The following is a 27,002-nucleotide window of genomic DNA, read 5'->3' as shown; positions in this document are numbered from 1 at the left end:
TGACTAGAATTTTAAATTCCACAGAAGGTGCATTGCGAAGGCCCTGTGGAAGCACAGAGTAGGGTCATTTGGACCAGGACATGGGACAGCCCTTAAGCCCTCAAGATGTATCCTCCTATTCTTGTTTTCGGTTTTTTAGAGATGTTTCATTTCTGGCATTGAATTTAGCCATACTTACAAATATTTCCTTTTCTTTGTTGAGACATGCAGATTTTGAAGTTAGTCTTAAGGTGGAAGATTTTCCATTTCTCAATCAGTGGAATAGATTGCTCTCTTTTTGGCAGCATTGTCTTTTGTATTCCTAATATGGGAGTGTGGTGGTCCATAGGAGGGCACCGTGTGGCTTGGTAGAATGACATGGCCTGTTGTTTGCTGATGGCTTTCCTCATGACTGCTCACCCTCAAGCTCGTTGGCCTTTTAGTGGGAGGCATGCTCATGATGAGTGGAAACTGTTGATGAGTCAGCGAGAGTTATGTGACTGTGTTATCGGATAGTTATGTGGAACATCAGTCAGTGGAAATAGGAGCAGCTTTAAGAACACAGCCGTGTTGGGAGGTAAATCAGATCTGGTGTTAGAATGTTTTTGGTTGTGAATTATGGAAAACAGGAACTTGAACGAGCAGAGGTTTGTCACTCCTAACATGAACCTAAGCAATTTTGGGGCGGGGGGTGTGTGGTATGTAGCATCTCAGTAATGCCACCAGAGAACCAGGTTCTTTCTTTCTTTCTACTCTTTTTAAAGTCTGCCTTTTGTTCTCATGGTTGTGAGATGGCTCTACACCTCCCAGTAGCTTTTCCCAAGAAAGAGCGAAGGGACTGTGTTCATATAATGAGAACACACTTTCTCAGAGCCCGTCCTCTTGTATCTCATTGGTCTGACCTGCATCCCATGGCTTACCCCTAGCTGCAAGGGAGTCTGGGGAACAAACCATTTTAGCCTGGCTTATTGCCACCTACAAGCAAATCAAGGTTATGTGTGTTGGTTAGACAAACAGCCATGACTCCTCTATCTGAGGATTTTATTTTATTTTATTTTATTTTAGTCATTTCTAATGACCTTAAGTCATGATTTGGTGAGCATTAATTGCCACCTCGTTAATGCATTTATTTGACAAATATTTATTAAATGCACAATTAAATGTCATTCCTAATTTAATAAAATATGAAAAATATCTAAGTATGGATGTAAGCTAATGGCAGTTTCTTTTAGCTTATGTAGTAAACCACTGGAACTGTGATTTTCAAAATTTTTTTTTATTTTTTAAGATTTTATTTTTATTTATTTGACAGAGAGATAGAGAGTACAAGCAGGGAGAGCAGCAGGCAGAGGGAGAGGGAGAGGCAGGCTCCCCGCTGAGCAAGGAGCCCGATGTGGGGCTTGATTCCAGGACTCTGGGATCATGACCTGAGCCGAAGGCAGTTGCTTAACCAACTGAGCCACCCAGGTGCCCCTGGAACTGTGATTTTCAAATTGAAAACAAGTGAATTTTGTTTAGCTGACCTCCATCATGCAACTCGTTCATAATTATTACCCACATACTCCCCTTCTCTAACCCTTGATCCTTTTGCCAATATATTTGGAAAGCTGCCTTGTAAGTCTGAGTTGTTCTGGTTTTCCCATAATACTCCCTTTTCCAGCTTTTATATGCTTATCCATTAAGTCAGACAAATTTCCTTTTCAGAATTTGGCATTGTTTCTTTATTGGAAAGGAAACATTGTTTTAGGCCAGGAAAACTTGAAAAAGAAAATAGAAAACCATCAGCTACTTTAAAAAAAAAGATCAAATCTCATGTTAGGATTTAATGTTGGTCTTGTGCTGTTCTGTTTAGAGGGAACCAAGGTTGGTTCTTGCCCCTGGTTTATCTTTGAAGAAGTCTTGGCAAAGCTTTACACATGCTCTTTCCCCAAACCATGACATAAATCCCGCTTTTTAATTTATCTCCAGTGTCAGATTTCCAATAGTGGTGTCTGGCAGGGTCAGTAAATCAAATTCTGAGGCTGTGAGGATGATTTTACTTGGTATGTGACTTTCCCTGCTTATTGTGAAAGCTGGGCACTAGCCTCATATGACCCCTCCCAGTCTCTTTCAAATTCTAGCCAAATTAGTGGTATTATCTAGAGAGTGCCCATCTTTTGGCTGTCCCCCAGTGACAGATCACTCTGCTACGTAAGTGGGTTGCAGATCTGATAGTTTATATCTGTGATCCCAAAGTTTGCACCAATAAAGTCTCTCTCTCTTTTTAAATATTTATTTATTTATTTTTAGAGAGAGCGAGTGCAGGGGGGAGGAGCAGAGGTAGTGGGAGAGAGAGAAACTCAAGAAGACTTTGCGCTGAGTGCTCCATGTGGGGTTCAGTCTCACAACCCTGAGACCACGACCTGAGCTGAACCAAGAGTGGGATGCTTAACCAACCAAGACACCCAGGTGCTCCACCCGCCCTTTTAATGATCCCCTCTTGGATCTCTTACTTAGAAAGATTTTAGTTCAGGGAATAGATCACATTGATATTAATTATAAGTCATCCATTTCCCTACTTTTAGGAATCAAAGGCATATTTAATGACCAACAATATCTGACAGTCATGAGAAAAGCAGTGTTTCTGTGTTTCTATCACTTAATTTAAAGCAGACATATTTGGAATAATAAAAAAAAACGAGAAAGGTAGGTATTGTTATTCGGCAATTGAAATATTGAAAAGAGCTTCAAGGCCATTATCACTTCCTTTATAAAACCATAACTGTAGGCTGTGCATTTTTTCTAGTGTGATGTTTAATTTTAAAATTTTTTGCTTATTTCCTAGTTATTTCTCCTTTGTGTTGAAGGGTGTTTGGAAAACAGGAAGGTTGTGATATTTATGATCTGTGCGTTTTTCTCTCTCTCTTTTTCACACAAAACTTTCATTGGATGACCATCTTTTAAGTTTTTGTTATGGAAAAATTTAAATATAACCAAAAAGTAGAGCAGACACTATAATGACCTTTCATGCATCCTTCATTAAGCTACAACAAATTCACGGACACTTGTTCCATCTGTTACCTCTCCTTGTCCACAACCCTGACTGGATTGTTTCAAAGCAAATTCTAGATATCTTCTTATTTCTGGATGGCCCGTTATAAACTGAAGATCTATGAAGAGCTGCATACCTGTTGTTAGTGGGCCATTGATTATGATTTGGCTCAGCGTGTGCATGTTGAACTGTGTTTCTGAATCAGCCATCAGTTTGTCTTGGCTTTTTGGTCATTGCCGTTAGCCGAATTTACCGGCACCTGTAATTTCAGAAAATAGAATGGACCGCTGTTACCCTAACTGTAGGGTGTTGGCTGTGAGAGAGCCAAAGTCATGCATGCTGGCTCTGAAGTGGAGAGAAGCAGGAGAGACAAGGCCCCTGATGCTGGCTGACTTTGGGGAGTCCATGCAGGGAATTGGTGTTGCTTTGAAGGAGAGAAGTTCTGGAGCTAAGTGTGACCAAGATGCTTGTACTCAGGAAGGGGCTGTGCAGGTGTGGCTGGGGTTGCAGGATTCACATGCCTTTCAGTAAGGTGCTGGGAGAATTTCTTCCTTTACATTTACTTTAGGGTTAAAGATGGATTTTATTGTCAGAAAAGAAGGTGGCAGCTGAAGGAAGCACAAGCTAATCTAGGGAGTCCCCATCTGATCTGTGTGTGTGTGTGTGTGTGTGTGTGTGTATGTGTGAGATTCCATTTATTCCGGAGTGGGATCTCCATGAATTAATGCATTGGTAGTAATTTCAAATTCTTGGAGCTCTTTCGAGTTAGAAATTGTGGTCCTTGTTTTTCAATCTACACATCATTATCCCTGCTGGAAGTTAAATTACTTTATACATGGAATCTAACATATCAGGGTCAGAGTCACGATTACAGTCTTTTTTTCTTTTTTTTTAAGATTTTATTTATTTATTTGACTCAGAGAGAGAGAGAGCGAGAGAGGGAACACAAGCATGGGGAGTGGGAGAAGGAGAAGCAGGCTTCCTGTTGAGCAGGGAGCCCGATGCAGAGCTCGATCCCAGAACCCTGGGATCATGACCTGAGCCAAAGGAAGACACTTAACGACTGAGCCACCCAGGCGCCCCCACAATTACAGTCCGTGGACAGTATTCCATGGGCTGTTTTAATTAGATTTGGTAGAAACAGTTTATAGGAGTCGATGATTAACTTACATTAAACTATAAACCATTTACTTCCTTATTTGGGCTTGAGTATATAAAGTTAAAATATTAGAATAATTTAATGTATGCCAACAAGTAATTTTGAAAGGAAAAGTCATATTTAGTATTTATTAGGGACTAGCAGATTTCGATATCAAGTATTTATTGAAAATAATAAATGTGAAATAAGATCAGAGAGATCTTATTTTGATTCATTTTCCTTTATATATTTTTCTTGATCCAGAAGTCTTAGCCAAGAAAAATCGAGCCCGTAAATATGGCTTATTAGCTAGGACAATTAAAAAATACACAATAGGAGGTAACAGCTCCTTATAGTTTTGTTACCTTCTGTTACCTACACAGGCTCTTACAACTTCTTCACCTCATTTCCTCCCTGGAAAAATAGAAACAGGAGTAGAATTTTATTCATTTACTTCATGGAATAAAAGTATTGAGTATATGTCATTGGGATAAGTAAATGCTTCAGTTCTAATTTTGAAAAATTCCTGTTTATTTTGATCTGTTTCCATTTGATTTTGTTCATTTGCTCCTTATAAATCAAATCATTGGAATCAAAATCTTTACTGAGATGGAAACAAAGAAATATTTTAAGTCTAACTTCAGAAATTTCTATTTGTTTAATATTATAAATGAAACCATACCATGAGAAAATGAGAGCAGCGCTATGGTCTTCAAAGCTCACCTTCGCTACTTTCTGTTATTAGTTGGATAATCTTTCTTCTTTTCCACGCCTATAGGAAAAGACATTACGGAATCCTGAAACGTGATCTTCCTTAAAAAGGTAGGTGTATGTGCTTTTAAAAATTAATTTGTGATGTTTTAAAAAATTTTATCTTGAGTAAATTACAACCCGAGACTACTTAATCAAGAAGCAATTTTTATGCTGCTAATGCATGCCATTGTGCATTGAATTAAAACCTCAGATTCAGCTTCCTAAATTCAATACTGAATTTCCCAGTCTTTTTAAAGCATATCTATTTTGAGCGAATTGTTGATGTCTATAACAGTCAGTGCATGTGAAGTGTAATAAGTGAATGTCTCTCATTTTAAAAATTGAAAGAGATTAATTTCCGCCTATCTTGGCGAAATATATTCCTCTTTTTTCAGTGGGTGACTTCGTTCTAGAAAGCCCAGGGAGCTTAGAAGAATAAAATGGTCTATGGCTCAAGTTGTGCTATCTCATGTTTTTTTCTATGAGATTTCTTTTTCAGAGCGTGGACTGTGGTTTGCATGATACTTTGTTAGACCTTGCTCTTCTTTGAAGCTAGAATGATAATTGGGCTTAACTGCAGCATAAATAATTTACATTATACATCTTGATACTTTGCAGCTGTAACCAAGTTGTGGGCATTCTTAGGTTTATGGAGCCTCCTGTGATCTGTAGAGTCTCTGAGAGGTTTCTAGATTTCATGGACTGAGCTCTGAGCCTAGTGGTTGCTGTTGTTTTCATCCAATACCTTTTACTCTCTAATGTGGACCAACATCAGCCGGCCCTCCTGTTCTAAAAGGTGTGCTCGGGGACTTTGATTCTGAGGAGAGCGGTGGGTCCCAAGAGGTCCTTGGACACATGAGTGTTATGGTGGGGCCTGATGGGACTGTCACCCCAAAACATAGGATCTCCTCAGAGATTTTAGGATGTTTCAAGATCACAGAGGTCAAACCTGACATTGCCATTCTGTTTTCCCTTTAGTTTCCTCCCAAATTATAAGATTTTAGCTGTTCAGTCATTTCTGGGCAGAGAGGTTATGGTGTAGAAACATTTTCCCCATTTTATAATCAAGATTTTATTTATTTGAGAGAGAGACAGAGCCCACACGAGCAGGGGGAAGGGGTAGACGGAGAGGGAGAACAGACTCCCTGTTGAGCAGGGAGCCCGATGTGGGACTTGATCCCAGGACCCTGAGATCATGACCTGAGCTGAAGGCAGACGCTTAACTGACTGAGCCACCCAGGTGCCCCTAAAATCAAGATTTTTAATATTGATGGGGTCTTTCTTCATCCTTCCATCCATTTCACAAAAGTGAATTTTCACCTCCAGCTTAAAATGAACTTGTCCAGAACATGGCCAGCTCCAGCCTGGGAACCGCTCAGTAAACACTTGCTTTAATTTTTTCCCTCACATTATTTCTTCAGATTTTGGCTTTCAAGTTGACAGAGAGAAACAAGTTAATCACAGGGAGTGAGTGTACTTTCTGACAAAGTGATGATAGGAAGAGAGCTGATGAACATCATCTACCTGTTGAGTTGTAACAGTACACTTTTAGGAAATCCAGATTGTTGGACCTTGATCTTCTTTGAAGTTAGCATGATAATTGGGCTTAACTACAGCATAAATAATCTATATTATACATCTGCTACCAGATATACATTGAAAAAATTTGACTTCCAAGCGTTGGGAGAGTTGCTTTTTCTTTCTCCAATACCAATCCAAATCCCCTCTTGTGAACCAAGACCCTCATTTGTGTAATATATCATCACAGATCTGCTGGCTACTTAGGATGATGCATCTTTAGAAGAGGGCTCCTAACCTGTGTGGTTCATAGAGCCCAGGAGGCTGGGGGATATTGTAAGATGTGCTGGAATCCATGGCAATATCAAGGATTGCTCACATATTAAATCTATACTGTCTCCCCTGTTTATGGATATTTGACAACTCTATATAGCTGCTACTGTTTTGAGGAAATATGCATGAATATAAAGTATTACTTAAGAGAAGCTTTTTACTATAATGGATTTTCTTAATAGGAGTTCAAGAGCCACTACTATACGTGGTTAATAACATGTTTTGACATTAAAATGGGTCACCATAATCAGAGACATCGAGAACTGTTGTTTTAGAACATAGTGAAGGCATCTAAATTAGGTTAGGATTGAGCCCAGGATCTAACCACAAATGTTCTTCAATAGTTATGGGAAAGAAATACCCACTTTGATCTAACCACAAATGTTCTTCAATAGTTATGGGAAAGAAATACCCACTTTTTTTTTTTTTAATATTAGATCAGGTTATTTGAGGCAATGGATTGTTTAGACACCACCAGAAAGGCTAGTCTTGCACTTTCCATGCCATAGCCAGAAGCCACATGTTGCTATTTAAATGTAAATTTTAATTGAGAAAATTAAAAATTGAGTTCATCATTCACAGTAGCCATGGTTTAGGTGCTTAATGGCCACATGTGGCAAGAGGCTATATCCTGGACAGCACATAGATAGAACATTTCCATGATCACAGAAAGTTTTTTAGACTCTGCTGGATACGATTGTCTATACTTTTAGTAGCTTTGCCCCTGAGGTCCTGGCATTGGATGGAGAAGACAGAGCCTGGTTTGCCTCATAGAATCGTGGAAACTTTATGGACACGAGTTCCCTTATGCATGAGTGGAAACGAAAATTGTTTTCCCCATAATCTTCCAGTTCTCTCTCTCATGACAGCCCCCATCCCGTGACCGGTGGCATTTGATTTGTTAATGTTTTATTATGTCTTCGGTAGACCTTTGTCACCATTTGGGCTGCCTGCCATCTGAATCCTTTTCCTAAATTTGGGGGAATCCATCATTGTATGAAGGCGGGTGGGTTGAGAGTGCCCTGTTCCTCTTCATTTCCCAAAGAGAAACGCCCACATTTGTGTTTTTCCTGACTTGTGCCAGCTATCAGGAGCACTTAAGGTCTGGCAAGCGTGGCACTGTGCCTTGGGAGTGATAACTCAGAGGGGCAGACGGTGCTTTAGAATCCCGCCCGTTACTGGTACAAGCAGCGGCTTTGGTGGCTGTGGACAGAGCCAGCCAGAGTGACCGGGACCTGTGGCTTTGGTGGTATGTAGTTCGGCTGTGGTGAACAAAAGAGAAATACTAAGGAAAACAGCTTTTTTGCGTATGTAAGTAGCCGAGAGTAGCTTCACCTTTTCCAACTGACATCCTCCTCTACATGGAATCATAACAACAGCATAACAAAAGAAAATCAAGAGAACGAGAAATCAGCGATTCCTTAAATTGGCCATAACACAAGTAAGATATTCGATACTCTTTTATGGAAAGAAACACTTTCATTACTGGTAAGTAGAAGGCTGCATATTTAAGAATTATGGACACCCTCCTTTGGATTAGTAAAGGGACAACTCTTTTTCTTTTTCTTTTTTTCTTTTTTGGTAGAGATTGGTGTTTATAATTCTGTTTCTTCCTGAGAACCTACTTGAAACCATTGCCTGTGAACAATCATAACAGTTTTGCTTCTTGCCCCCTGGGTCGATTGGCCTGTTTTACTTGTTTTCCGGAATAAGAAGGCTGTGGCACGTTGTTGTACATTGTGCTGGAGCATGTAGTCTATTCTTCTGGGTGCTGCTTCCCCACTTTCATGCACACAGCATTCTGTGAGACCATCTCTGTCATCCTGGGCAAGGCTTCTAAGAAACCCCATGCTCTGTCTTCCTTCTTCCTCTGCTTGGATCTAGATGACCATGAACCATAGTGGATGTTGGGGAGACAGGATTGAAAAAACTGGGTCTATATGGCCACCTGAAAGAGGGCTCTTCCCCAACCAGGAAGACCCACATATTCTTCAAAGAACATCTTTTTTTTTTTTTTTGTAAGTTTTTATTTATTTAAGTTATCTGTATATCCAGTGTGGGGCTCGAACTCAGGACCCCGAGATCAAGAGTTGCGTGCTCTTCCAACTGAGCCAGCCAGGTGTCTCTTGAATAGAAATCAATGACAATATTTACAGTCTTTCTCAGTAATAACTCTATGCAATAGAAGGGGGGAGCATAAATTACATGAACATGACGGAGAGAGAGGGAGAGAGAAAGAGGGAGAGAGAAAATTAAACTTTTGTTGTGTTGAGCCTTTATGCATTTTTGGATCTGTTTGTTACAAAAGCTGATATTACTCATAGTGCACCCTCATTCAGCACATAAATCTCATCAGTTATTACCTGACAATTCCGTTTTTAGTTACCCTTTATCTGGGGAAGCTACTGCTACCACTGTTAGCATGGGTTCTATGTGTAGTCACAGTGAGGCTGTGGAAGAAGCTAGGCACATATTTTCCTATATTGCCTCATCCTCAGGTAGGACCTCAGATAGACCTCAGAGCTAGAGGGGAGCTTGATGCCTCCTTGGAGAAACAGTTTGCCAGTTTTGTAAAATGTAGATGCAGCATTTTGAGTGACTTCTTAGCCGTGAAGTTTGTGGTGCATGAGTGTCCAAGTTCAGTGACTAAGTTTAGGTTCATAAATGTGTGGAAAATCTTTGACAGTCTTATTAGAAAGCATTTTCCAGGCTGAAGGGTTTCATGTAGGTTGTAGAGGAAGACAGTGAAGGTGGAAAGGATGCTATGAAATTATCTTAGATTAAAACAGCAGAAGAAAGCATGTGATGTTCATTCAAAAGTCTCAAATATGGTGGTTCAAGAGATTATCCATTTTATGTTTGGCATCATGTGTGAATGATTGGTTGTCAGAGATGAGGTATAAGGGGCTTAATGTTTCTGCTTTGTAGTTTACTGTGTATTAGCTAATAATATTTTCCTCTTCTAAAATGTGGAAATAGCAACTGTGTACTTGTGAGGTTATTAATAGAGGTTTTATTCATGCTAATATATTTGAAATGTTTTGAGTCCTTTGGGGGAAAAGTGCTTAATAAACACAAATAACTACTTACGTTAACAGTTCATTTTGTTGACTTAGTACATGGGGCCTTTTTTTTTTTCTCTCAATAACGTCAGAGTGGGCGCCTGGGTGGCTCAGTTGGTTAAGCGACTGCCTTCGGCTCAGGTCATGATCCTGGAGTCCCTGGATCGAGTCCCGCATCGGGCTGCCTGCTCGGCAGGGAGTCTGCTTCTCCCTCTGACCCTCCTCCCTCTCATGCTCTCTGTCTCTCATTCTCTCTCTCACAAATAAAAACAAAAAAACAAAACAAAACAAAAAAAGTCAGAGCATCTTAGAAGTGGTATGTCATAGCTTGAACAAAATAAAAGACATTTTTAGTCTCAGCACTCTGTAACCTGTGACAGATGATTTAATCTCTCCTGCTATATTCGCTATATTCTTTACTGTTTAAAGGCATTATTCGGCAAGGTTGTGATGAATAAAGTAAAAAGTTTGCACAAAAGAGCCACGTGGCTGTCATTTCTACCTCAATTATGAAGGTGATAATATTTAAGTCTAAGACTGTTCTTGTAGGAACCCCACAAACTCAGCTGTATTGCTTCTACTCTTCTTAAAGTGTGCTTCCCCACCCACTGTACTTTTTTTTTTTTAAAGATTTTATTTATTTATTTGACAGAGAGAGACATAGCGAGAGAGGGAACACAAGCAGGGGGAGAAGGAGGGGAGAAGCAGGCTTCCCCGCGGAGCAGGGAGCCCGATGTGGGGCTCGATCCCAGGACCCTGGGATCACGACCTGAGCCGAAGGCAGACGCTTAACGACTGAGCCACCCAGGCGCCCTCCACCCACTGTACTTTTTAACACAGCAGTGCATACTCTGTACCATAATATGGAGTGTATCTCAAAATTCTTGGTCTTAGACCCCTTTATACTCTTAAAAATTGAGAGGGTCTTGAATGCTTTAACTTTATGTGGCTTATATCATAGATATCTGCCATATGAGGAAGGGAAATGGGGACACTTAAAAATATCTATGTATTAATTCATTTCAAGTAAGTAATAAACCCATTCTATGTTAACATAAAAAACGGTTTTAAAATGAAAAATGACTATGTTTTTCTAAAACAAGATAAGTTTGGTAAGAAGAGTGGCACCATTTGATATTTTTGCAAATCTCTAATTTCTGGCTTCGTAGAAGATAGCTGGATTCTCTTATTTGCTTCTGCAGTCAGTCAGCTGAGATTTCAAACATGATAAAGCCTTTGTAAATCTCCAACTTGTGAGGGAATGAGAGTGAAAAAAGGCAAATCATGTCTTAATATCATTATGAAAATAGTTTGGCTCTCCTGGCCTCCCTGAAATGCCACTAGGCACCATACTTTGAGAACGCCTGCTCTGTAGGAAAGCCCTAAAGCCTGTCTTTAGAGTATCTCCAGTTTTGTCACCTATTTTGTACCAGAAACATCCCCGTCCAGTGAGTGTCATTATAGTAAAAAGCAAAGATGAGAAGAAAAATTGCATGACTTATTAAAAACATTCTTCTTTGGTTTCATGTTCAGAAAGCTACATCATCTAATGACCCAAATGGAAGCATTTGAAATATCAATACGTGTCTCTACCTTTCTCTTTCCAATGGAGAGGCATGCCTAAGTATTGGTAATTAGGATTATGATCTTTTACATTTGTGAAGAGATAGTGGGGTGTTCTCAAATGTTAGTGAATGGATTTGGCAGACACAGTGACTTCTCAGAAGACATCAGTGGCATACCACAAGCAGTAATTGTTTATTTACTTATTGCAGTGACTTATCATTTATATTATGTTGTTTATTACAATAAGTGTTCTTTGCCTGTGTGCCTGTAGGTTGGCTGGGATTTGAATGACCTAGGCTAGGCTCCCCTGGGCTTGGCTCCAAGCTGTGGGTTGGGTTCAGGGTTGCTCCCTAGTCTCCCTCCTGAGATTTGCACGGGCCATGTTCTTCTGTCGTGGTGGAAGTGTAAAGACCATGCAGAAACTTGTAGTGTCTCTAAAGGCCCATACTTGGGAGTTGACCCACCATCACTTCAAGCTCATGTACCATTGATAAAGCAAACTGCATGGCCAAGCTTAATATCAATGTGGCAGGAAAGTATATTCTTCCAGTGGAGACGGTGGGGGTAGGTAGGGAGAGGAAAGAGCTAACTGTTGGCTTTAACATATTCTAATTCACCACACTGTGCAATTCTAAAATATTAGTAAGTAACCCTTTCTACCCAGCTAATTCTTAATCAGAAAAATAACTCAGGGGCCAAATTTTAATTTTAATTTTAGGCTGCCATCGTCCCATTGATTGTGTCTTCAAAGTAGCACTGGCATCTGGAGCTTACCCCCTTCTCACAGTCACTTTTCCAGTTGTTCTTCATGTATTGATCTGAACTGTCGTGAGAGCCTCTAAATTGGTCTCTGTCCTAGTTACTGTTGCTATGCAACCAATCACCCAAAACTAAGTGCCTAAAACAACAGCAACCTTGAATCTGCTGTTAGGGCGGAATTCCGCAGTGAGGGCCTTGCTCTGCTCCTTGCAGCATCTGCTGGGGTATTTTGCTGGGTGCTGGGGGTCCACTTTTGCCATGATTCACTCACATGCCTGGGAAGTGGAGCTAGCTGGGAACTAGGGACCAGGAACCTCAGATTATCTCCATGTGGGCTTTCCATGGACTACTTGGGCTTCCTTATAACATGGTGGCTAAGTTGCCAGTGTGAGTGTCCCAAGAGATAGGATGTGAAAAGTGTCATTTTCCTTTTTTTTTGGTATGTTTTATTTAAGTGCTAGTTAGTTAACATACAGTGCAATATTAATTTCAGGTGTACCATATAGTGATTCAACACTTCCACACAACACATCACAAGTGCCCTCCTTAATCCCTTATCACCTATTTCCCCCATCCCCTCACCCACCTCCCCTCTGGTAACCATCAGTTTGTTCTCTATAGTTAAGAATCATTTTCTTGGTTTGCCTCTCTCTCTCTCTTTTTTACCCCCTTTGCTTATTTGTTTTGTTTCTTATAAATTCCATATGTGAGTGAAATCATATGGGATTTGTCTTTCTCTGACTGACTTATTTCACTTAGCATAATACTCTCTAGCTCCATCCATGTCGTTGCAAATGGCAAGAATTCATTCTATTTTATGGCTGAATAATATTCCAGTGTGTGTGTGTGTGTGTGTGTGGTGTGTAATATTCCAGTGTGTGTGTGTGTGTGGTGTGTGGTGTGTCCATTCATCAGTTGGTGAACATCTGGGCTGTTTCCATAATTTGGCTATTGTTGATAATGCTGCTATAAACATCAGGGTGCATGTGCCCTTTGGAATTAGTATTTTTCTGTCTTTTGGGTAAATACCTACTAGTGTAATTGCTGGGTCATAGGGTAGTTCTATTTGTAACTTTTTGAGGAATCTCCACACTGTTTTCCAGAGTGGCTGTACCAGTTTGCATTTCCACAAATAGTACATGAGGGTTCTCCAGAAAGTTGTCAGTTTCTTAAGGTTTGGGCTTGAGAACTGGCCCAGGGTAACTTCTGTTGGATTATATCAGTCAAGCAGTTACAAAGTCCACTTTCAAGGGGAGGGGACATAGACCTCCGCCTCTCAAAGAGAGGCTTGTCAAAGAATTTTGGGCCCATGTTTTAAAACCACCATACTCTCTCTGCCTCAGTTCTTCTCACCCCCAAGTTGCCCCATGTTTGCATCCTGCCTCCACATTCATCTTCCTAAAGCATAGCTCTGTTCATGCCATAGCTCACCATTGTCTACCAAATAAGAAGTAAATTAATCTTGCATTCAGAATGATCCATTTATCACCCTTTAGCATTCCCTGTGTTCCAGCCAAACTTTGGGCTTTTTCTCCTTTTGCCTTTGATCATACGCTTTTTTTTTTCTTTCAATCTTTCTAGAATATTATCCCTCTGATCTTTTCACATCCTGACATTCTGTGCTTAAAATAAATGCTACCGGGCGCCTGGGTGGCTCAGATGGTTAAGCGTCTGCCTTCGGCTCAGGTCATGATCCCGGAGTCCTGGGATTGAGTCCCGCATCAGGCTCCCCGCTCTGCGGGAAGTCTGCTTCTCCCTCTGCCTCTCTCTCTCTCATGAATAAGTAAATAAAATCTTTAAAAAAAAAAAAAAATAAATAAATAAATGCTACCTTCTCACAAAGATTTCCTTGAGCTCTCCATTATTCTGCAGTGTGTCCTTGTGCATTCTCCCGTAGTAATTTTAACTGTGCGTTTTTAGAGACCCTTCAGTTTCTATCTTACACAAGAATATATGCATGTGTATGTGTTTTATATACTCCAGTAGATTTTATGTTCCTCAGAGGGGCTTCATATTTTTATGTAATATTAATCTTTAGTTGCACCAGTATATTTTGAGATCTATGTCACGGTGCTTGCTTTTTTTTTTTTTTAATGAATGAATTGAGAGTATGAAAGGAATTACAGAGTATGCTTAGACTCATGTGAAAACCTAATAGAAGCACTATCATTGTAGATTAAGGTTGCTGGTTGGCTACAAAATAAGTAAAAATAGGTTGATGATTTAATTATGACATGAATGTTAGGAAGAATTATTGAAAGAAAGATTTCACTTCTAATTACAATGTTGCTGTATGGAAGTAGGAAGCAACTTACCTAGACATCTGAGGGACTAAGTGAAGAAAGCTAGAAAACTCAATTGTAGGACATAAAATACATTTCAAGTAAATGGAGAGGGATAGTTTGTTCTTGGAAAGTAAGATTCAGTACAATTATGTACAATTACCATTTTTGCATTTGTGTCATTAAAGCACAAAGATGATATAATCCCTATCAAAACTGGGGAACCCCAAAATGATTCATAATTTGATCTGGACAAATGAACCTATAAAACCCTCCCAGGATTATAAGAAATATTTATCAGGGGTACTTGCCATCTCAAATATTAAAGAATAGTATGAGTTAATGATGATTGAACAGAGGTATTGGTACAAGAATATATCAATGAATAAAATATAGTCTATAGGTAAGTATATATAGTAGGTGATAGGGTTGGCATTTCAGATTGAAAGGAAAAAGATAAATTAGTAAAAGGTGTTGGGACCTACCTAGTCATCTGGAAAAAGGAAGCAGAATCCCTACCAGACAACTCATGCGAAAATATTTCTAGAGGATAAAAATTATAAATGTAACAAGGTAAGCTATAAATGTACGTGCATAATATATGAGTCGATATTTTTATAATCTTGTGGTGGGAAGGACATCTCTAAGTAGAAAATATGAAGGAAAGGTTCAAAAGAAGAAACTACATACATTTTTAGATCTTTATTATTTTATTTTAGTATAGTGGAAAACCATCTGAACTTGTTTGGGAGTTTGAAACTTGTTTGCATAATATAGGATCAACAAAGAGCTGATGTCCTTAATGTACAAAGTGCTCTTACAATAAGCTCTTACAATTTCATCAATAAGATGATCATCTTAATAGAATTGTGGGGGAAAAATATAAACAGGTCATTCATAAAATAATGACAGTACAGGGCCAGCAAACATACGAAAAGGTGTGCAAACCTGCTAGCTATCAAAAGTGCAAATTAAGTCAACAGTGGTATATCTCTGTAACTGAAAAGATGAAAATAAAACAAAAACAAACAAAACATGTCTACAATTGGGGATGGTGTGGGGAAGCAAGTACTATAGTGTCATTTTTCTCAAACTGAGGTGAAGCACCATATTCCCCAGTCTGTTTTTGGCTGATGATACATTTGTAAGATACACTAAAAATAAATAGCCAGAAAAAGACAATGAAAAAATACACAAAATAAAATCTCAAATATATTTCTATGTATTTCTATAAAATGTTCATCAGATATAAAATTACTCTGTCAAATTCCTGTGAATGTTTCTAAATGTTTACTCCCAGTTTCTGAACCAATCTCTTGGTGGACCAGGAACGAACCATTTGCAGTCTGGCACCATTTTGTGGGCCACGCCTTGAGAAGTGCTTTCATGCACTAATGGGAGCGTATTTTGGTACAATTTCTGAAGGGAAAGTTGGCATTCTGTATGAGATTTTAAATGTTCAGACTCTTCTATTTGTTGGAATTTATTGTAAGGCCACCATCAGATAGTTGTGTAAGATTATTCTGTTACACAGAGAAAGATGGAACCCCAATATTCTTCAGTACAGTAATGGTTAACTAGTTATAGTACAATCAGACTGTGGAATACTGTATAGTCATTATAAATAATTAGGTGAATATTTTGTATTTTTTTATGGTAGAAAATTCAAATATATGAAAGAAGAATAGTATAAAGAATCCCCATACAACCATCACCCAGCTTCAGCCGGTACCCACTCATGGCCAAATTTGTCCCTAGCCCTTTGTATTAGATGTGCATTTATTTATGTGGAAAGATGATCATGACCTTTTGTAAATAAAAAAGAATAGGTTATAGAGGAGCATTTTTTCACCCATTTAACAATTTACTGATTGCATTCCTACCTCAGGAATGGCATTATTCTAGGAACTGGGGTTTCACAAGCAGATAAAAAAAAGATAAAAACTCAGCTAGAGGGGCGCCTGGGTGGCTCAGTTGGTTAAGCGACTGCCTTCGGCTCAGGTCATGATCCTGGAGTCCCTGGATCAAGTCCCGCATCGGGCTCCCTGCTCGGCAGGGAGTCTGATTCTCCCTCTGACCCTCCTCCCTCTCATGCTCTCTGTCTCTCATTCTCTCTCTCGCAAATAAATAAAAAATTAAAAAAAAAAAACAAAAACAGCTAGATGCTTCCATTCTCATAGGGAAGACAGGACAATAAACTACCAAAATTATAGTATATAGTTACCTATCACTATTATAGAGAAAGATCAAGCAGTGAAGGGGAATAGGGGAGCAACGGGGTACTGTAGTTTTAGGAAGGATAGACAGAGAATGCCTCCCCAAGGAGGTGGTCTTTGAGTCAAGACCCTAAGTTGCTAAGATGGAAGCATGCAGCTATTTTTGGGGAGACCTTCCCGGGATGTTGGGGGTGGGGGTGGCAAATACAAACACCCTAAGGCAGAAGTGAGCCTCATGTGTGTGAGGAAGAGGAAGGAGGCCCCTGCGACTGGTTTGAGCCAGGGTATGGGGACACCAGGGCAGAAGTGGTAGGAGACACTGTGAAGGGTCTTACGGATCCCTGTGAAGACTTTGGCTCCTACTCTGAGTGAAATGGGGAGCCACTGGAGGGATTTGAACCTAGGAGTGATATGAGGTTGCTTATATTTTCAAACACTCACTTTGGCTGCTGAATTGAGAATAGACTGTAAGGGGGCAAGTCCAGAAGGAGGAAGATCAGATGGCAGGTTATCGTGAGAGCCAGGGAGGACTTGGATGATCCTAATTTGGACAAGGGTGGGAAGGGAAGTGGTTTGAAGGGGTCAGATTTTGATCTTTTTTTTTTTTTTTAAAGATTTTATTTATTTATTTTTGTGAGAGAGAGTGAACATGAGCACAAGTGGGGGGGGGTAGAGGGAGAAGCAGACTCCCCACTGAGCAGGGAGCCTGACCTGGGACTTGATCCCAGGACCCCGGGATCATGACCTGAGCTGAAGGCAGACATTTAACCAACTGAGCCACCCAGGCATCCTAGATTTTGATCTATTTTGAAGGGAGAATCAGTAGAATCTGCTCATGGATCCCGTGTAGGATGTGAGAAAGGGAGAGGTGATAAGGGTGGTTCTAAGGTTTGGGGCCTGGGCACCTGGAAAGATGGAGTTGCTGTTTACTAGAAGGGGGAGGACTCCATCACCAGAGGTTAAAATGGGGAAGATTAGGAGTTGGTTTGGGATGCGTTAAATTTGAGAGTCCATTGGACATCCAAGGGAAGTTGTCCAGTAGACCGTTGGATCCAAGGGTCTGGAATTCAGGAAGAGGTCTGGGCTGAAGATGTGTAAATGTGGGAGGTGTGAGTCTGGGTGGGGTCACCAAAGACGTGAATACATGTGGAAAGGTAAGAGGTCTGAGGACCGAGCCCAGGGCCATTCACCCTTAAGGGCAGGGAGAGGAGGAGGAATCAACATTAGCAATCAGGGAGAGAGCTAATGAAGTAGGAGGAAAACCCAGGGTGTGGGGGTATCTTGGAAGCCCACCGACAGGTGTTGCAAGGCAGGAGGAGTAATCAGAGGGCTGTCAAGGAAGAGGCTGTAGATTTGACCGAACAGAGAGCTCAGATGAAAATCTGACCAACGGGATCCGCCAGCTTGGATTCCTTACTGGCATGTGAATTGTGAAGCATGAAGATGATGAGGATGAAGCTACTAATTATTGTCATTTTAAGAATTCAGAAGGAACAGTGTCTTCTTATTTCTTTGTCAGGAATGTCAAATATATACCCTGCCATTAAAATTGAATATAGCAGCCAAAAAGGAAAGGAAGAAAAAGAAACTAAAATTACTGAAAGACAGCTTTTCTATGTCCTGTCAAAGAGTGTAAATTAATTATAAAGCTGGTTGATGCAGATGCAGCTGGCCAAACTTGGATTACACTTTAGCAGGGAACATCCGTGGAGAAAGGCCCGGTGAGAATGTGAAGTCAACTGATAGAGAGAGAAGGTGGGAAAGGGAGAGAGGGAGAGTGGAGGGAAAGAAGGAGGGAGAGGGGGAGAGAGAGGAGGGAGAGAAGGCGAGTGACGGAGAGAATAGGAGAAACATGGAAAACCCAAGAGAATCCCTCGTGCTTGAAGCAGATAAAGTTTGTTGAGTCTCCAGGAATAAAATACCAGAAACATGGTAGCTGCTTTGAACAGTAGCTTTAGCCTGAATAGACTTGAAAATGTGTACATTCTTTATAGAGGAATAGTTTTCCTGACACTTAAAACAGCACACCATGATCCCCTTCAAGGCAGAGGGGTGAGTTCGCATCTCTGAGGCCTGAATACCATAAATGTTCCTGAGATGCCTCCCTGAAAGACTCACAGTAGTTGTGCCACGTCTCTTCCCGGTGCGTTGATTTGATAAAAAGCTATCACATTTTTGGTAACTTTCCCTAGAAAATATTGATACAAATGTTAAAATAAAACTTTGTAATTTTACTAGTTTCCCTATTTAGAAAGCAAAAATCTCACCATTTTCTCTTGCAGGGAGTTCATGTGGGGTCTGAATGCACAAGTTTGGGAAATAAAATAAGTTTTTTTTTTTTTTTTTTTTGCGGTGGGCTAAAATGATTGCTGTTTGAATAAACATTTTGACGCCCCCCACCCCCTGAAACACACACACAGTATACATATTCTAGTGCTGATCAAATTATGAAAGCTAAGTTCAGATAAAATAACAGTTTTTTTTTTTTCCTGGCATTAGCCAAGAGTTATTTGGAAAACAGGCAGAACAAGTTAAAGTGTAAGCCTAATATAGTGATGGGAAAGATTTGTGTGCCAGGCACAGATGGAATAAGTTCATTCTCACGTAAATATTATCTCTTTGTTCTTGCCAGGGCCAAGATGCAGTCATTGTCTCAATTAACTCAGGGAATTTTCAGTTAACAGCTCCAAAACTTTAGTCTACTGGAAACTGTCATCCGGCTAACTAGCAGTGACCTTCAGTGGGCTACGTATCCAAATTAGGTCTCAGATTCACCTCTTCCTTCCAGTTTTTATGTCCTGGGCATCCATTATTCAAGTATACGGGCAAGTTTCAACAGAGAAGGTTAGCAGCTTTTCTATTATTAATACATGGACATTTTACTCACTAGAACAGCTCTTTTTGTAGTATGTTAATTTGTGGAACATTCTGAAACCCAGCACAGAACATGAAGGTGCTGTCAAGGATCACATACAGTCTTTAAACTATTTTGTTTGGAATTGTATTTTTTTTTCTTGATTTGCAATAAAAATTACAGTTGGAAATAGAAAAAACGTACTTTTGACCCCAAAGAACATTTATACCAATTAGCATTTATTTCATAAAAACTTGGATCTTTAAAACATAGGATTTAAACATCCTTCCATTCATGCAGGCATTATGGTCTCAGAGACATAGAAATAGCTCTCAAGTGACGATTTCTCTTCTATTTACACTATCTTTTGTGGGGGAAAAATAAAGAGACTGAACAGTGTTTAGGTTATCTCTACACATTTAAAATTTCTTGCCAAGCCTGCATGTGATGGTTGGCATCTGAGAGAATAAACAGGAAATTAGAGAGGCAGAGGTTCTCCTTCATCTTTCGCCAGGGCTGGACTCCTTTTGCTTCATTTATTTTCATAGGACACCCGAAATCTGAGAACGGTATTTAAGCTGACCACATTTCTTTTATAGCTGGTCTACATGTGGCAATCCACAGATTGCCAGGCCTTTTGCCTTTTCTCCAAGTGAGTGTATTGACATTTGAAGTACCAAATGCACTTTTGGTCAATAAATAGTTTAAAATAAAGAAAGTTGAACACTTTCATCATCCTAAAACTATGCTTTTTTTTTTTTTAAATGATGAAAGTAATACATGTGTGTGTTACAGAAAATTCAGAAAATTATTATAATCTGAAATCCTACAACCCACAGACTCCCTGCTGTTGGTATTTGTCCATCATTCTCTTAAAATCTACCGGTATTCCTTACGTTACTGGTTTAACACACTGTTTCCAAGAGGAGTGGGTAAGAACGTGAATGGGTGTTCTGGGGAGGGAAAAAAAAAAAAAAAAAAAAACTTTCCATGGTCACATACGTTTGGTGAACGCCAGGTTGAGTAATGGTAGACTTTGTCACAGATGCTGGACTTCCTCAGGACTCCGCTCCACCTGGGAGGGATGTTTCTGTTCTAACCCTGCAGGTACAGACCTGCTTTGGCGGCGTGCCTTCTGACCTTGCACAGGGGCGTCCTAGAGACAGCAAATGCAGATAGCACTTTGTTTTGGTTAGTTTTGTAAAATCGAATTCTCGTGCGTTTGCAACCCACTTCTTCCACTTAACAACTTATGAACGTTTTGCACTTTAAAAAAATATGTTTCCAAAAATCGCTTTCCCTCTTTGTTATTTTTCAAAATGGTCCGTTTATAAAAGTGCTGTGTATTCAGCTGGGGCCTGACCCAGGTGACAGATGATTTCGGCCCTTGGTGATCATCTTGAACGATTCTGAGGTATGAAATGTTTACATTCACTTCGTTTCCGCCTTTTCCCCACCTGTTCCAATAGACCTTTAATTTTGGACAATTGCTGAAGTTTGTGGATTCACAATCGCCGAAGTCACTGCTAACTGCTGGCTTTGGAAAGGCCTGACAAAAATAGGTTGCTTCTATTGCAAATGGCTAATTTTCTCCTGTTGGTGGGCCATTCATTTAGGAGTAGAGTGTTTTATTTATTGTATTGTAAAAATAACCTCTTCGAGAAGAATAGCCTGCTCAAGGAACTCCTACATATTGGATTTTTTTTCATACAGCAATGATTACGTTGATCTAGAATATTTATTGCCTTCCCAGAGTATTTTTTCCATTATGAAGTAGAAATGTGCATTTAGTGTTTCCTGAAGCCTGCGAATGGAAATATTATTGGCATCCTTCCTTCATGGTTGATCATCTAAAATATTTTTGTACAGTTAAAGGCAGACATATATTTGCCTAGAATTGAGATCAAATTAAAAACGGTTCTTCATTTTGGATGTTCCCTTCATCTATTTTTATTTCCTTTATCACAAAAATATTCTTCCATCTGAGCACTCAATAGTCCGTTTTTATGACCATTTTTTATCAGCTAGTTGGAAATTTAAGAATCTAAGGAGAAATATATCTTTCAAAATGTGTTTATCTTATGAACAAGGGTTTAGTTAAGTTTTGGAGACCTGTTGAAACAGATGCCTTACTCTTTATTGGTTGTCTCAGCCTGATTGATAACCATCGGTTCGTTCAGGATGGAGAGCACACCTTTTAAATATTATAAACTACGACATAAGGCCCTTTTATAAACAGCATATCTGGGCCAGGCCTGGAACACATTCATGGACTCTTCCACTATGCAATTCCTGGACAAGTGCATTGCTTTTAAAGACTGAAGCTGAAAAGCATTATGTGTACTTTTGGCATGGGGACTCCTTATAGAGAGTATGCAAATTTCCCCAAGGAAAACGGAATTTGTATGCAAAAGCTCTTGCTATAATTATAACAATTTCCTCCTCCCTTTTTTTTTTTTTTTAATTCAGCCTCTCAACGTGCTAAGTATAAGGTTTTCCCCTTCTCACCAAGACAAGCCTTGCCAAAGGGATTGACTGCTGAAAACCCTCCTGCCAGTCCCCTCAAGCAGCTAACGTGAGACACTGTAAGGTTTGAGAGGCAGTGATGTGGGGGGTGGGCAGCAGTGGTCCTGTGTGCCTTGCACGTCATTTATGTGAGCGTCAAGGTGCTATCCGACAGCTTATGCTTAGAAGAAAAATTGATGGACTCATTAAAGGGAAAAAAAAGTTTGATGATCAAGTCATTTTTTTTCTGAGGGTTGTGCTCCACATAGTTTAAATTGTAATAAAAATTAAAATGCCTGAAATGTTTCAGAGTTGCAGTCCTCTGCTGCTTTAGCTCATGGGCACCTCCCAAAATGTTTCCTCAGATAGCAACACAAAACACTGGCAGCCCCCCAAGAGAACATTCTTTGAGGACCTCATGGCGGCTGCGAAAGGGAACTTCATGTTCTGGTCGTGCAGGCGGATGTGGTCTCCATTCTAAGGTTGCTTTCTGTTTTCCATGTAAAGTGTATACTTTTATTTTTCTTTTTCAGATGTGTAATAGGTGGAACGTTCCCATAAACAGCTTTATCCTGGTCAGGAAATGGAAGGAATGTGTGTACTGGGAGAAGGTCACATATTACTAGGGACACTTCTATGGATTATTAGTTTTCTAATAAACCAAACTGTTAAAATACTAAATTTTGTTTTCTAATAACTGAAGCTGCTAAATTGCTAAATAATCTAATACACCAAGTTGCTAAAATAATACCAAACATAATTAAACTTCCATCTGATTCTGAACATTTGATTCAGCGTCCCGGGGTCATTACCAGTATTTGTATTCATGTGACATTCTAGTTGTGGGGTGTCCCTGTTAACAGAAGGGCAAACAGATTGAGTTGGGTGTATATACCGAGCATCGTGTGGCCTGCAGCAGGGTAGAAGGGCAGGACCTGAATCAAACTCACAGCCTGATGTCTGCTGAAGATGTGCTGTCTGATCTGGAGGGGCACACTCCTGTTGGAGGCACAGATTTCTAGCAAGATAATTCGGCTTGACACAGGACCGTGCTGAAAAATGCATTCAGGTGGGTCTTGCTTATGTGAGGAGCAAAGAAGAAAAAGGAGAACCCCCATGGCTGAGCTTTGATCTAAGCAGTGGCTGATTTGTGTAGCATTTGAAGGAGAAGTTAGAAAGTGAAAGTAGCAGCCCAGGAGAGGGTTAGAGGTGAGGATGAGTATTGAGTGCTTCAGGAGGGTGGTGATAGCTCATCTCAGCTCACCACACTAAGAGTTAAGTGCTAAATACAAAAACTGAAGCATGTTCCCAGCTCAAAGCCTTCCGCTTCTCTTTGTCTTCAGCAAGGAAGTGAGCGATGAGACTCTGGAGGTTGGTAAGGGGAGGAAGAATATCAAGTTCTGTTTGTGCATCACGGGGAGAAGCCGCTTAGAGCAGTGGCCTCGCGGGGGGGCAGGGTCTTTGCCTTATGTCACCGGGAGTCCTCCTAGCTTGTTTTAACCACCTGCTTCCCCAGTTAAAGGCGGCCTTCTGGAAGCGTTGTGTGGCACCCAGGGAGAATTAACATAGCTTCTAAGATGCCTGAGTAATGACATTTCTTCCTGTCCCAGCACACTGCTGTAAAAGGACACGCTTCCTTCTGATTGTCTTGACCACCCTCACATTTAAGGGCCTGTGCACACTGAGTTCTGTTGCCTGGAGGAGGGGAGCTGTGACACCAGCCTGGGGTTGCTGGTGATCGCCATGAATCCACCCCGTGACGGAAGTTCACCCAGTAATGGGCATCCTGTCCCTCCCTTACACTTGTCTCTCTGAGGCATTTGTTCTGCACATAGTCTCCTTTGTGGACCTGTTTTGCTTGACCAAAGGTGAAGGACTTTTTCTATCTTTCTCCTCTAGTTACTTCCTTATTTTCAGTAGTGAACCTCATTCTGAGGGTTGGTTCCTACTCAAGACAATGCATCTACAGGCTGTTGTAAAATTTCCATAAATCTCATTTTACCCATGTTTTAAGTCCTGAAGTAACAATTTGAAACCACAGCAGTGTTGATGGTTCTCAACAAAATCGAAGTGAAATAGGAACAGTTTTTTTTTTTATTCTTATGTTAATCCCCATACATTACATCATTAGTTTTAGATGAAGTGTTCCATGATTCATTGTTTGTGCATAACACCCAGTGCTCCATGCAGAATGTGCCCTCCTCAATACCCACCACCAGGCTAACCCATCCTCCCACCCCCCTCCCCTCTAGAACCCTCAGTTTGTTTTTCAGAGTCCATCGTCTCTCATGGTTCGTCTACCCCTCCAACTTTCCCCGCTTCATTCTTCCCCTCCCGCTACCTTCTTCTTCTTTTTTTTTTCTTAACATATATTGCATTATTTGTTTCAGAGGTACAGATCTGAGATTCAACAGTCTTGCACAATTCACAGCGCTTACCAGAGCACACACCCTCCCCAGTGTCCATCACCCAGTCACCCCATCCCTCCCACCCCACCCCCCACTCCAACAACACTCAGTTAGGAACAGTTTTTTTTTTATTGAGGTAAATAAGGTATGTCCAGGCATAATACATATACGACTCTCCCCAAATTCTGTCTTATTTAATAATGATAATGCCTCTATACTGTAGTGCTCTATGAATAATAGACTTAAAAAATCTCCTACAGTATAATTAAAATGTAAATTTAGTATGATTAACATGAATTTATTCAGTTGATTTATTGATAAGCTGGTTTTTCTTTAATCCTAGTGAATACTTGCAGGTAGCATGTTGCTGTTCAGCATTGATAAAGTTTATCCTAAATGATACATTGTAAGTAGAATTGTGGGCTCTAAACTCAGTCTTTTTCTGATTTGTGATATGTTTTCTTTACTAAATATTAAATACCTTTAAAAGTATTCTTTAAAATACTTTTAAAAGTATTCTTTAAAATACCTTTAAAAGTATCCTTTAAAATACTTTTAAAGAAATGTAACAGGAGGTTGAAACATAATAACTGGTATCATTTGGGGGCATTTCAGTCCCCCATATGGACCCCACATATTTAGAGTTAAAAATAAGAATATATAAACAATTTTGTATTCTTCACTTATAAAATTAGCATTTCTGCTGTTGTGCTCCGCTTGTGCATATGTGTTTACGTATGGCTGCGAATCTTTTATGAAAGAGAATTAAAATTCTGAGTATGTTAGTGCCCTAATCCCCTCACTATACTGTTTTTCTCATTCCCAAGAAGTAGGTCCTCTCCTTAGGCTGCTATTTTTCTTTTCCATTTATATTTTATGTTCTTGTTTCATGTATGTGCCCTTTACACATGTGCTTATATACATACATGTGTATATACACACATTCACACACATGCACACGTTTACCACATACACAGATGTGTGATGCACGCACATAAACACACAGACATGCATACACATAGATTTACATACACACCTATATGCACACATACACACATACATAGTGTGTATAGGTATAATTGTAATCCTTATATATGTGTGTGTACACACACAAACCCACAAAGTGTTGTGTATCCTAAGACTGTACATGGCTGGAACCATTTTGGCTGCCCACTTCTACTTCACTAGTTTTATTTCATCTATCCTTAAGTCAGTCCCACATTGCAAAGACTAGGGTGCAGCAGGTGGGGTGCTCAGAACACAGAATTTATGGGGTGTTTGCTCTTAGGCACTGAGAGTCTCACTTGCGTCACCCTGGTCTTAGCCCCTGGCTACGGCTTCAGAGCAACTTTTGGTATTTGATAGGTCAAAATCTTGTCTATTCTTGGCCCCTGTACTTAAGACATGAGTTTAAAGAAAAGGCTTGTCAAGTTCCCTGAGGAATCCCAAAGGAATTTTGACTTGAATTACATAGAATTTGTTGGTTCAGTGGGCCTAACCTTTCCACCAGGACTTCTGTACTCTGGCCCCCCCCTTTCTGTCTGCTAACCTCCTCTGCCATGTTCCTCCCGTGCCCCAGCCACACTGGTCTTCTTGCTGTTGTTCAAACTTGCATACCTCATTTCCTCTCAGTTCACCACATGCCCCCTGCCCTGCCTACAACGCACCCTAGATCTTTGTATGAGTACCTCTTCTTACCATTCATGTTCCCTGCTCAGATTTCACCTCCCCAGAGAAGACTTCCAAGGCCACCCTACCAAAAAATTTCCATTTTGGTCGCTCTTGTCTTCTTACCCTGCCTTATTTTCTTCACACACTATTCATTGTCTGAAATGACATACTATTGCTTCCTACTTACTCCTTTGTTTACCATGGGCTACTTTTACTAAAATGTCTGGTCCTTGAAAACAAGGCTTCGTCTTGGGGCGCCTGGGTGGCTCAGTTGGTTAAGCAACTGCCTTCGGCTCAGGTCATGATCCTGGAGTCCCTGGATTGAGTCCTGCATCGGGCTCCCTGCTCAGCAGGGAGCCTGCTTCTCCCTCTGACCCTCCCCCCTCTCATGTGCTCTCTCTCTCTCTCTCATTCTGTCTCAAATAAATAAATAAATAAATCTTAAAAAAAAAAGAAAACAAGGCTTCGTCTTAAGTCTTGGTTGTCGGTCATATACTAAATTTTCTAGTAGCATATTAAAAAAGCAAAATGAGAAAGGTCAAATTAATAAGGCTTTTTAACCCACTGTATCTAAACTAGTGTGATTTCCACATGTAATCAACATAAAAATTATTGAGATATTTTGTTTTTGTTGTGTTTTCAGATTAGGCCTTGAAAATTTGGTGTGTCATTGACACATAAGCCCCTGTCAGTTTGGCGTAGCCACGTTTCAGGTCCTCACAAACCACATGTGGCTGCTAGCTACCGTGTGGCATAGTGGAGGGCTGGAAAAATGCCTGACAGAAGAAGAAATCAATAAATAGTTGCTGAATGGATGAACGAGTGAATGAATGAATGAATTTAACTTTCGTGTGTCTAGGCAGTGAAAGGCTGAGTCCAATGAAGGGTGAAATCCAGTTCCCATAAAAGGTGGTTTATTGTGGGCGC

The 27,002-nt window shown here is 40.2% G+C and overlaps 1 protein-coding gene across 6 annotated transcripts in view; it reads left to right on the top strand.

Moving 5' to 3' along the window:
• The window catches only part of PLCB4 (phospholipase C beta 4), a 410,588-nt gene that overhangs the window by 25,923 nt on the left and 357,663 nt on the right, over positions 1-27,002 (top strand). For 4 of the 6 annotated variants that reach the window (XM_035005855.1, XM_035005853.1, XM_035005848.1 and 1 more), the window contains exon 2: positions 4,927-4,970. The exons of 1 other annotated variant lie outside the window; for it this stretch is intronic. The gene's annotated coding sequence lies outside the window, so the exon portion shown is untranslated. Of the gene's footprint in view, positions 1-4,044; positions 4,971-27,002 lie in introns of those variants that run through there. One more of the 6 variants, XM_035005849.1, reaches the window with a different exon arrangement.

Source organism: Mirounga leonina, unplaced genomic scaffold, assembly GCF_011800145.1.
Source record: "Mirounga leonina isolate KUSES-001 unplaced genomic scaffold, KU_Mleo_1.0 Mir_150, whole genome shotgun sequence".
Classification (NCBI taxonomy): domain Eukaryota; kingdom Metazoa; phylum Chordata; class Mammalia; order Carnivora; family Phocidae; genus Mirounga; species Mirounga leonina.
Note: the sequence above shows the minus strand (reverse complement) of the source record. Positions and strands in the feature narration are given on the sequence as shown.